This window comes from Cupressus sempervirens, chromosome 3 (genome assembly GCF_028749045.1).
Source record: "Cupressus sempervirens isolate cs-2001-9-10 chromosome 3, ASM2874904v1, whole genome shotgun sequence".
NCBI lineage: Eukaryota > Viridiplantae > Streptophyta > Pinopsida > Cupressales > Cupressaceae > Cupressus > Cupressus sempervirens.
Genome location: NC_143120.1, coordinates 69,511,007 through 69,523,809, shown reverse-complemented (window position 1 = coordinate 69,523,809; position 12,803 = coordinate 69,511,007). Strand labels below are relative to the sequence as shown.

The 12,803-nt window shown below is 30.1% G+C and overlaps 1 long non-coding RNA gene across 3 annotated transcripts; it reads left to right on the top strand.

Annotated features, from left to right (window-relative positions):
* Positions 1–6,812: 6,812 nt before the first annotated feature.
* LOC149564831 (uncharacterized) lies at positions 6,813–11,191 on the top strand. 3 transcript variants are annotated; one of them, XR_016361456.1, is made up of 5 exons: positions 6,813–7,757; positions 10,145–10,293; positions 10,406–10,483; positions 10,587–10,672; positions 10,808–11,191. It is a non-coding gene; the product is annotated as an uncharacterized LOC149564831 (long non-coding RNA). The 3 variants fall into 3 exon arrangements; XR_016361457.1 differs by having other exon boundaries at positions 10,579–10,672; positions 10,998–11,191; XR_016361455.1 differs by having other exon boundaries at positions 6,814–7,757; positions 10,579–10,672.
* The last annotated feature ends 1,612 nt before the right edge of the window (positions 11,192–12,803 follow it).

Below are 12,803 nucleotides of genomic sequence, written 5' to 3'. Positions count from 1 at the left end.
TTGTTCACTCTGCAACTTTAGTTTTGTGATCTCAGTATCCTTTGCATTTAGTTCATGATTTTTAATCATCATTTGACCCAAAGTATCTAATTGCATGTTAGCGATCCTAGTTACCTCTAATGTTTTCTCTTCCAGTCTAATGGTCAAAATCCTTTTGTCATCTTCAATCATGACTTTGTCCTTTTCAGCTTTCTTTTTCTACTTGATCACCTCACACAACAATATTAATTGTCCACTTCTTGTTCTCTCTTTAGATTTTAGACCTCTTTAATTAGGGATCCATTCTTTTCCATTAGATCTGTAACTGTTGCATCAAGTTCATTAGAGTTTCCATTTACAAATAAGTCAGTAGTGTCAATCTCTTAGTATTGTGTGTCATTCTCTTTAATAGCAATTTTCTTCCTTCTCTTCAATGATCTCTTTAACTCATCTCTTGCTTCATTCAGCTGATGTAGGGAAAGTTGTATTTTAATCATTTGGTTCTCAATAGTCTTTCCTAACTTGTAGACTTCCATCTTCAAGATCTTTCCTCAAAGCTACAAATCCTTTCTTTTAGAGACCTACTACTCTCATACCAATTACTGTAAATATATAGGGAAGTAAAATTTGAGAAGGGGGGGTGTGAATCAGTACTTAAAACTTTCAATCTCTAAAACTATTCACTGCACATCCATCTCACAATCCATGCACATAAGCTAAAATACCAAATTAAGCATATACATCCATAACATGATAGTAAAATATTCAACACATGCATGACACAAGATATTTGGTTACCTAGAAACCCTCTAAGGAGAAGGTAAAACTATGGTGGGGATTACATCCACAAATCTTCACTACTATAGTAATAAACTGTATCCAATTAAGGTTACAATGTTTGACCATGAAACATCATCTATCCTATGAAAGGTCGGCTCTATTAAAGGCTTACAAAGACTATTAAGTCTCACCCTATTAGAAGTGTGCATGATTAGAGGACTTCAACTCAAAATTAAGTAAGTACCTTTTTAGAGGATTTCAACATAGCCTGTTAGGACTACTCTGTTAAGAGATTTAATTGATTCACTTGTTATAATATCTCAACAATGGTCCTATAGTTAGCACTATGTTGTTAGATAACATATCACCTCTATACTGTTGTGTACTTGATGTTTTCTAATTACATGTATCTTTGATATCCTCTGATTACTTTCCTCTATTCTCCTTCAACTGATTTTGCATTGTAACTCAATTCATAACACTTTAATCACCATGAATGCTTTGTTTCTGCATGTAAACTCTCTTCAATTCTCCTTAGCATTCCTTTTTGAGTTTACGGTTTTGTCTTCCTTAAGAAGACTTAGGTGATTTAGGGTTAGGCATGAATCAACATTAGTGATTCACCCATATTTTCCCTTAAACTTTCCCTTTTTTGATTGGATGCATGTAATGCATAGGGATTCACAATTAAGATTCATCCTTAATAACAAAGATTATAAAAAAATACTTAAGTCGGCTAAAAAAATGGTTTACATAGCAGTTTGTGCCAATACAAACAACCATGTCAAAAATAGTATTACTTGGCATCTAAAGTCCCTTGTGCTCGACACTTAAATCACTTCACACATACTATTTGCTCGACATCTAAGTGACTCAAAACTCACTATTTACTCGACATGCACTATCTTATATGTTATGCTTAGCATATGTTACTTGTTTGACATGAACTAAGTAAATGAATTAAGTGTATAGACACTCATTTGCCAAAACCAATCTAAGATCAACACTTTTGATTAACTTTCCTCATCAATTCATTCGTCAACTAGGTATTTCTACATACATTTTATACTTAGGCATTGAAAGTATTGATGGATACAAATTTATTGATGATGTTAAGAAGAAGTAAAATCTTGCTAGATCATTGTTTATGCATTATGTTCTTGTCTTGTTACATGTATTTGTTATTTGGGGTCAAATAATTTATCAAAGTCTGGTTATTGAATATAATATTGTCTATTCCTTTACAATTTTTGTTGGAGGTTCTTCTTATATCATTAACTCGATGATTTTTTAAATTATTTATAGACACAAAGAACATGGACACAAATTTTAATATGTAAACTAAGATCTATATATCTCAAAATATTGTTTGTTCCATTAATTGTTTCATAATCATAGTAGTATTAAATCTAATATGATCTATTTTGCAAGCATATTCAAGTAAGGTTAGGCTATATTCTCAATAATAAATTCTTGTAGTAATTTGGTTGGAGGCATTACGTGGATAAATATATTTTGAAGTCCATATGTTTCAATCCTTTTATTAGCTCTTCATTTCAACCAAATAATATTACAAAGTTTTGTTTCCCATGGATCAAAGTGAAGTAAAATATGGCCATATCGTCTACTTAATATTTGAATCTTACTCTTTTCATTATCAAATAATCATGGTATGACCTCATAATCTCCTTCCTATGTCATAAATGTTATTTATCTATAAATATCATGTATTTCTAATTAGTAAGATTTTTTAATTTAAAAATATAAATAATAAAATACTATATTTATTAGTTGATGTTAATTAAAAATGAAGATAATTGTGCAATGGTAGGTCTAGAAAGGGATTATAATTGTGAAGAGGTTAATTAATTTAAAGATAATTATGTGATGTTGGGTGGATGGTGCAAGTGCATTAGAATTACAAAAAAATCTATAAAGAGACCCTCCCATCTCTCTCTTTCTCCTACTATGTGTGTGTGTGTGTGTGTGTGTGTGTGTGTGTGTACATATGCACACACGAACCTTTAACTATATTTATTTATGTATGTGCACACAAATATAAACTCACAAATTTCTGAAGTCCATATGTTTTGATCCTTTTTTAAGCTCGATCTTCTTATGAAATAATATTACTATATTTTGTTTCCTAAAGATCAAAATTAAGTAAATTATGCCCTTGCAATCTACATTATATTCTTCCCTCCCTCTCTTTTCTTCAAACTCATGGAGTGACCTTCCTATCTCCTTCATTTTTGCTCATGTCATTTCTTTATCTAAATATAATTTATGTTTGAGCAATAATAATAATTTTCTTTGTATAAAAAATAAAATCATATATTCATTAAAAGTTGTGTTCATTAAAAATGAATAAAAATGTGGTAGTGGGGTCTACAAAGGCATTATATTTACAAAAGGGTCCATTCAATTCAAGACAAATGGGTAATTCACAAGTTGGTGATGTTAGGTAGTTGGTGCAAGTGCATTAGAGTTATAAAGAATTTATGAGTGCACTCTATACTTTTTGATGGGACAAGATGTAGTCAAACATTGTAACAAAGTGCCTTTATGTAATTTTTTTCCTTCAAAATCAGACGAATAGGTTTTAATGATACAAATTTACCACTTCAAATTTACACTATATGTTTCTTAGTTCTTACTTTATAAAAATACTTTTTATTAAATTTTTATTTTTTTATAGATTTTATTATTCAAACAAAATATAGTATTGATATCTTAATTATTAAAATTAGAGATTTAAGACTTCATTTTTGGTAAAAATTTAAATAGGATTTCATATGGGCTGCTATGTTTGTACAAGGAAGAAAATTTGATAATAAAGGTCAACGAAAGGATAAAAGGAAATCATTATACAAATGACATCTTAACAAATAGAAATAATTAATAAAGGAAAAATGACTAACTTGAAAATGATTGAAGAAAAACTTTTCAAATGATATTTGGTTAGCCATGACAATATTTTCCTTAATGCAAATATTCTTCTATACAAGTCTTTTTATTAGGAAGGAAGGAAAAAAGAAAGAAAGATTCTTTTTTAGACAATACTATTGTGTGATCTTCTTCTACAAAATTTTCTAAAGCATATTTTTGAGTAATTCCACTATTAAAATTCTCCTCATTTATAGATAAGAAAAACATTAAAGAAACTTTCAATATGTGAAACTGAGATGTACATATCTAAAAACAATTGTGTATTTCAAATTTTAATAGAAAAAGATATATATTAAATTTAATATGTCCTTTGTGACATATACGTTCAAGAAATTCTTGGTTGAAACTTTGTTGAAGATTACACACACACACACACACACACATTTTTGAAGCTCGTTAAATCCTTCTAGTAGCTCTTTGTTTCTAGCAAATAATGTTACAAATGTTTTTTTCCACAAATTGAAATCAAGTAAAATTAAATATGAATAATAAACTACCTCTCAGAGTACTAAGAATAATATTTTATAAAGTATAAATATTAAAATGATATATTTATTAACTAGAGTTAATTGAAAATTAAGACAAGTGTGTAATGATGGGTCTACAAAAGTATCATAATTAAAAAGTGGATTGTTCATTTTAAGCCAAGTATGTGATATTGGGTGGGTAGTGGAAGCACATTGGAATTAGAAAACACTTTGAAGAGATCCTTCTCTTTTTTATTGGAGAAGAAATAATTAAACACTATAATATAATGTCTATATGACATCTTTTTCTGTTCACAACAATATGAAGTAGTTTTATTAATGAATTTAAAAATCTTAACATTGTCTAGATACATATAACTATTTTAGAATTTGTATTACATTTACCAATATTTATATATGTATGTGCACACATGCCTACACTTACATGTAGTCCTTCCATTTAGCTCACCTTCCTACAAAATCATATAACTAACTTTTTTATTTATTATATATTAAAATTAATTAAATTATGCCCTTCCAATCTACTTAATCTTCTCCCTCCCTTCATGTCTCCTTCCTGTTTTTACATGTCATTTATTTATATAAATATAGTTTATGTTTGATTAATAAATTAACAATTTAAAAAGTATAAATAGTAAAATAATATATTTATTAAGTTGTGTTCATTAGAAATAAAGACAATTGTGTGTTGGTGGGTCTATTTAGGAATTATAATTACAAAGGGGTCCATCCAATTCTAGACAAATGAGTGATTGATAAGTGTGTGAAGTTAAGTGATTGGTGCAAGTGTATTAGAATTACAAAGAATCTATGAATAAACCCTAAAGTCTTTGACTGGACAAGATGTAGTGAAAGTGTCTTTATGTTCTTGTTTCATCTTGGATGAGTTTTATAGATATAATTTTACCACTTTAAATTTATACTATGTGTTTCTTATTTTTAACATTATTGATACAACTAACTAAATTTATATAATTTTTTAAATTCTTAATAAAGATAACAAATATATTTTAAAGATTATTTAAAATATAAAATAATATCAATATTATTTCTTTTTTGGTTAAATGTGAAATAGAATTTTGCAATGACTTCTACCTTTATACAAGAAAGACAAATTGATAAAAAAAGTTTAATAGAAAAAAAAAAAGACAACCACTAGACAAACAACAACTATAAATAACTAACAAAGGAGAGAGCAATAGCTTGCAAGTGACCAACTCTAAATCTAGGTGGTTTGAAGCCACAATTTTTAAAACATCTTTAGTTAAGATATTGTTTGGTTGTTTTCCAAAATTTCCTTAATGGTAAGAAAGAAAATTTATTTTATAATGGACACTAGAGGGTGAGGGTTTATATAAGTATTATTGTAATATGAGACTACATTGAATCCCTTGTAGGAGGCATTTAACTGTGATAATGCGAATGAGATTGTAAATACGTAACCCTCTAAAGATTTTGAGGATGCCGCTTTTCTTTCAACGGGACAATAGAACCCCGATTTAGATGAATTAATGACATGTTCCCTATTATTCCCGATGCAAACTAAAACATATATCTTACCAAAAAGAATGCTCATCTTTTCTCTTCAATCCTCTTTATATAAATTACATTTTAATTACCTATTTAGCCACTAAACCAGCCTCCATTCAAAAGCTTCCATCATAGTTCTATAATAATACAACAACAATCCTCAAGATGCTCAGCTACCTCTACAAAGTCGGTGGGAGTCTAACAATCATTATCAGCAAACTCTCCTTTATTAAGTTTCCATATAGAGATTCATCCAAGGGTAATACAATTAGTGCATTTACCCGAGAAAAACCACCTGTCTTGTTACTTTTCTTTCCCTTTGAACAATGAAAGTACCACTTCCTTTGCAATTATAGAATGTTAGTCCTGCACATTCCTTCTGCCACATTCTTTGGTCGTAGTCACGCTAGCCTTAACTTGTTGAGCGGAGATAAGAACAGTCTTCTACAGTGAACCAGAATCCCAATTACCATAAATAGCCACACATGCTGCATCTATGCTACTCCTAGGCAGCATTATAAAATTCAAAGCGTATATGATTAACCCCTCAAATACGCTGTACCAGCAGGACGACCTAATTCGAAGAGCCGGTCTAGTTTCAACTAATATGATTAGTTTAAAGGTACATTTCAACCCTGCATTGCTTATTATGAGGGCCATGGACCACATGAAATTGACAGATGCACACTACCATCATGGCCTCCTCTGCACTAATCGACAGAATTCGGTTCAACACCAAACAGTGAAATGTATTTGACAGAAACCAGGATAAATGTCCTACAATGCCTCAAATAACTTGTGCACGGACTGATCCTGATTCGTTCCAAGCTCTCAGGAATGAATCCTGACTCTGGACCCACCCAATTAATTCCAGAGACTCCAGTTCTTTTTCACTTGTGTGGACCCTCATGACTTTGGACTTTGGTACGCTTTGGAGATGATAAATTTTATCTCTTTACTGTAGCGACTACCTTGTTCAACTAACATGTTTAATCCCTGAGGTATGGTTTGGTTGTTTTTTCCGTAATGTATTTTCAAAGTACATCCACTCCGGGTTTTTACGGCTTAAATGTACCTGGACTGACTCCATTCAAATAATGGAGAACTTTTATAAGTATTAGTGATATTCTTCGTGTTGTATATTAAGGGCTTGGAGTTGTTGCAATGGTGACATTCATTCACAACCTAACATTGATGTGATTTTATATGAGGACTCTATTTGTTCTTCATTTATCTTATCATCTCAGTTCCTTTGTGTTCTTATTTCCTCCTCCCCTTTCACTTATATCACTGTACAGAAGCTTTAGAACACCCTTTCTCTCGTATTCTGAGATCTCCCAAATCTCTGCCTCTAAATGGGTTTTCATTGATTTTAACTCTCTGATTTACTTTTTCTCATGGGATTTTGAATATGGATGGTTTTAGTGTCTTCTGATTGTTATTATTTTTTATGGGGTCATTTTCATAGTCATGTACAGTTTTTCGATCCGTTTTTCTGTGATCTCTAATGGGTATCCGTATTTTTTATTCTGTTTTGTTCCTGTTGAGATTTCTTATATTCTCTTTCCATTTTCATTCCCTTTTCCGTATATAGGGTTCTCTGAGATCTGTCTGTAAAATTTGTTCTTGGATTATTTTTCCTATTGTTTTTTCATATTTGACTTTCTATTGTTGGGCGTCTGAGAAAATTGTATAAATTTTGTAGGGCGGTTTTTCACTAGATCCCAGGTGACAACGAGAGAGAGCACGCTGGTAAACATTCATATGCGAGGAATGACTGTGGACTTGCGTGCTGTCTCCCGTTGTCACTTGATTTCTATTCCTATACAATTTTAAGTTTATGATAAAATCAGTTAAACCCCTTTACAGAGGTCCTCAAGAGACTTTATGCAATATCTAGCAGATCGATAAACGGCAGCAGAGGGAAATGGACCATCAGCAATAATATCAAGCGTTTTCTCTTACTGGTGCTGCTAATAGAGCCCTGGCAATTTTCCTTTGAAGAACCAACAGAGACTTCCCAGTTTTCAGGTAGATTGAAGGACTCCTTTTTCCCTCTTTATCTTTTTATCAGGATCAGTTTTGCGTTAAAAACCAATATTAGTTTATTCTTATCTTGTAATTGCTTTATAACCCTACTGTATTTATTGCTACAGTTTAACCAGACCACCGAACACTGATTGCAATTTAAGTAAACAAAGTCTTAGGGTTTCTGTTCTTTTGAAGATTTTACCTGTCTCATTCAATATTTTTTATAGTGTTTGCGAGGATATTTGTAGACTTGAACTGGTCATTGGTCTTGAGACTACTTTGTTTCTTTCGTCTATTTGGCCTACTTGTCTGTTATTAGACTTTTACTTTTCCTCTTTGACTTGCTCATTCTGATCATGCAAATTAGATTGTGGTTTGAATTGTTCATAAAAATTATAATCTAATCCAAATACATTATACATCAATTTGATTTAACGTAAATTTATTAGATAAATTAATAACCATTATTGTGAACCTGTTCTTTAGGAAACTTTGAATTTCCAAATTACATGCTTAAAGAGCTCGACTTAAAATGTGGGCCTAGGAATGGAATGGTGAAGGTTAGTTCTACGTTGGAGTTGTTTAATGTTTGCTGCAAACGTAAAATAAATTTCCAAATTTCAGATGATTCCTCAATCTCAATTTCTTAATCCCGACGGGGTTGTGTCTTGTAGCAGGCGCCATGTGAATCCCACTTCAAAACGCCTGTGTTATTTTATTTGGTTAACATCCGTTCCTTCACTAAACAAACTGTTCCAAGTCTAGGAGAGGACTGCAAAATCGTCTTTTTCTCACAAAGAAAATTTGTGTACTACTTTTAGGGTAAAGCATTTCTTAAAAGAATGTTATACCTTATGCCATGCTTCAATAATGATGTGGGTCTACTTGATATTCACTTTTGGTTGGGTCCGTCTGCACAATTGAGTGCTCAAGGGGAGGACAAATGAAACTTTCAGCTTAATGGATAATCACTAGTATAGCTTTCTAGAGTAGGAAGTTTTAAGTAAGGAAGATTGGAAGGAAAACTATATAATTCAGTATGATGCATATGATTATTTCAATGATTTTTTTATATCATTAGAGTTAGAGAGTTAATATTAGTATATAACATATTTTAATATTAGGTATTTGAAGAACTGTAGGTAATATTTTAGAATAAAATAAATAATTTATTTGCAAACATATATATATTTAATTGTTTATATCGATTATTAATATCTAGAGGCATTTAGAAGTACAAGTAAATATTTTTGAATGTAGTAAACTAGATTCAAACATTTTATGATGATATATATGAACATTTCTTTAGACAGATGATTTAGTTTAAATAAAAATTGAAGTAGAAAATCTGTATATAAAATTATCATAATAATAGTCTTTGACATAATTATAAAATAATTTAGACTGTACTTTTTTTTCTTCTAATTTTGATTTAAATTTCTCTAATTTAGGTATCTTTTATTCTCTATAATATCATGGTAAATAACGAGTTTCTCTGTAAAAATAAAGACGTAATGGAAATAGAAGTAAAAGTAAATAATGTTGATCTACTCCATATGTTCTTTTAATGTCTCGACTTGCACTATTTAATGCATGTTGTCTCGACTTGAACTATTTAATGCAAATGGATATGAGTGACTTATGAATGATTAGATATAATCGACAGCAAGGTCGAAGTTTGGTAAAAAGAAGGTTTGATGAAGTTTATCATGTAAAGCACACAATTATTTCAAAGATGCTTTTATATCAAGAGGATTTGGATGTCAATGTTTTATATATTATCATATATTACCTCCATATGTTGTCTGTATTATCATATATAAGGAGGTAATAAGCAATAATTTACTTTGGAGAAGGGAGAAATACAGCCGAGATATTAAATGACCAGATCTGATCCAAATAAATCGTAATAAATCTACCCAATTCATGCAACATATGTAGCTTTTTATAGAAAAATAGGGAAGAAAAGGAAAGGGTTAAGCTTATTTACAGGGATACAACACAATGACTTCTCAATGCTCCATGATGGTTGTCGTTTGGCATAGCTGTTTTTATAGGTATACAGCACAATGATTTCTCAACGTTCCTAACAATTGTTCTCTGGAATAGCCCTCTTCTGAAGTCATAAGACTTCCATGTCAGCATCTTCGTCTATAGCCAGAATGATAGTTAAACAATAAAATCAATCATACAACTTTAACATGAGAAAGGTAATGGAGAGTCCATATAAAGTATAGAAGTGGAAATAAATTAAACTTATAATTGTCAGGAACGATAATAAATGTTGTCATATCTCTATTCGAGTTAAAACATGAATATTTTGGTGGTGTTAAATTAAATGATTACAGAAATTAGACAATAACAGTGGTTTTGGATTCATAATGCAGTTCAGTTCAGTTCAGTTCAGAAAAATGTTCTAAACATTGCAGAGTAGATATCCTCTTGGCCAGAAGAAAGGAGAGAAACCAATTAGCGATAATATGAATGACAATTTTGTCAAAGATTGAACCACTGATCGCTATGAAAGACCACCCAGGTTTGGTGCCATGTCTCAATTCTCTTTATTACAATGTCATTTGTCAATAATTTGTAATTTATAAGTTGTTTATTACAGTAACATATAGTGACTCCTACTGTTTATTCCACAGTGATATCTTACACTTTGTACGTGCAGACATTACAAAATAGATTGCAGACATTACAAAATAGATTGATATCTGGCTAAGGTGAGGATTAGACAATATAAGGAATGTTTCTGTTAGAAATTTTGGAGATCAAAAAAATGATAATTTTCATTTTAGGTTTCTTTTTGTTTTGTAAGGATATCAGAGAGTTCTTGAAAGTGGAAAAAAAGACTGCAAAGTTCAGATTACATTACAGGGATCAAAAGTTTGGAGGACAGCTAGACAGGAAAGGTATGGCGTTTTGTCAAATATTAATAGAGAACATCATTAGTAATAATCAGTGTAATTTGCAACGCATATCCAATTATTTATAGATTTATGGACTGTGTTAATTTATGGGTGGATTCCATTTATTTGTTGTTTTAGGTATTTTCTGCTCGCCCTTTCTTTTTCTGTGTACGTGGGTCTAAAATTTCACTATTGTCTTTCGATTGCTTGCTTTTACTCTGACAATAGTTGAATATCATCTGATGTAAACAAAATTCAAACATATTCTTTGGTTTTATTGAAGTTTGAAAGACTTATGTAATTTACCCTCAATATCGAGAATTAATAGGTAGGGGCCGAGGGCTGGGGAGCAGCAGTGGGCTGGGTATTTACCTATGTTGATAATCTACGAGGGTGTTTTCAGACTGGGTCTAGCTCTTTGTAATGGACAAAATTTTATATCTTGTAGGTTTCTTTTTGTCTCATTTTATTTTGAGTTAGTTTAGTTTTTTTAATAAATCCAACTGATTTACCCATCCTTAATATTTGGTGTTTTTTGAATCAGTCTTTTTTGTTTATGTCCTTTGGATTATCTTTAATATTTTTTTTTATTTGCTTATTTAGATCAATGTTGTTATTTTTTTTGACTTGATACGTTCATCTTTTCAATTTAAGTTCAAATTATACATATATGTCAAGTTAAAATATAATTTTTTAGAAATTTGAATTTAGAATATTATATTTAAATACATGTCTAATTCATTTTTAAACATGAATATCAATAGAGAATCTATCTAGTTTTCACACATTTTGCTATCTCAAAGATTGTGTGGACTCCTTCAGTGCAAGTTTGCATGTGGTTCCTTCTTTCAATGGTTTCATCTTGGCATTGACTATTTTTCACATATCTTTAAATTGTTTCGTATCCCAATTTTTTAAATTTGTCTAATTAAACTAATGTTGTAACATTACTATATCGGTTCAAATTTTCAAATTAAGCTCACTTAGTCTCTTTGCTAGCTAGTCATTACATCATCTTGAGCTAAAATACTTATTTCAAATGGTATCTACACATGGAAATTTTTTAACACAGAGCTCATAAGCTTTTCACTTAGATCTTACCCACTAATTTCTATGTCATGAGATAGGGGAGGTTCCCATTTGGTTACATTAATTTAAATATAGAATTGATATGCAGTTCTTTCCTTTAAGATGGCATTTAGAAATTGACTTATGCATTACTATTTATTTTTGTCAAAAAAAAACTCGCCATATGGAAAATATTCTTTCTATGTTTGATCTTTGTTGGATGATATTGAAGCAATCCACCTAAAATTATGGTAATGAAAGTATTGCCCTACCTAAAATTGTAATGGTATTTGTACATACAATTTTCTAAATACAATTAGTTATAAAAAATCTAGGAAAACTAACTTTCAAATTATACATATCAATTATTCATATAGAACATTGTCTTCTTGTTTCCTAAACTTTTCTATCTATAGTAGAGTGAGACCATTTTTACTTATTTTGATGTAAACATGTGGTACAATGAAATATCATTTGAATAACAAAACAATAATTTATAATACCTTATCAAATCATATGTAAGATTAAATAACCTTGGATTTTCATTATTTTGAAAATAGGTCTATTTTTTTAGTTTTTCATGTTCAAACAAATCAACCTTAAAGTTAAATCTAACTAGTATTTGATTGATTCCTTTACCCTAAATTCTATGCATAATGTGTCTTGTTTTCATCTATGATTATTGGAGCTACATTATAATTTACTTCATATATTTAATTTCATTTTTTATTTGTAATAAATATTGTTAACATCAAGATAGAAGGTACTTACAAGTGCTCTATAGAGTAGCAAATTAGAAGTATCTAAAACCACATTGTAGAGTAAGTAGAATAATTAGAATTCTATACAAATTCCTTGGAACAATGCAAGGATAATGTTGATGCAAATATAATAATTGTTGAAATAGAAATTTGAATACAAAATCAATCAATCAAGTCAAATAACTCTATCCATATAAAATTGTGTGATAAAATGTCGATAAAAGTGCATTTGATATTAGTAACCAACTTATCTTTTTAATGACATAAAATATTGGTAATATCAATATTTAATGTTTTCTCCCTTT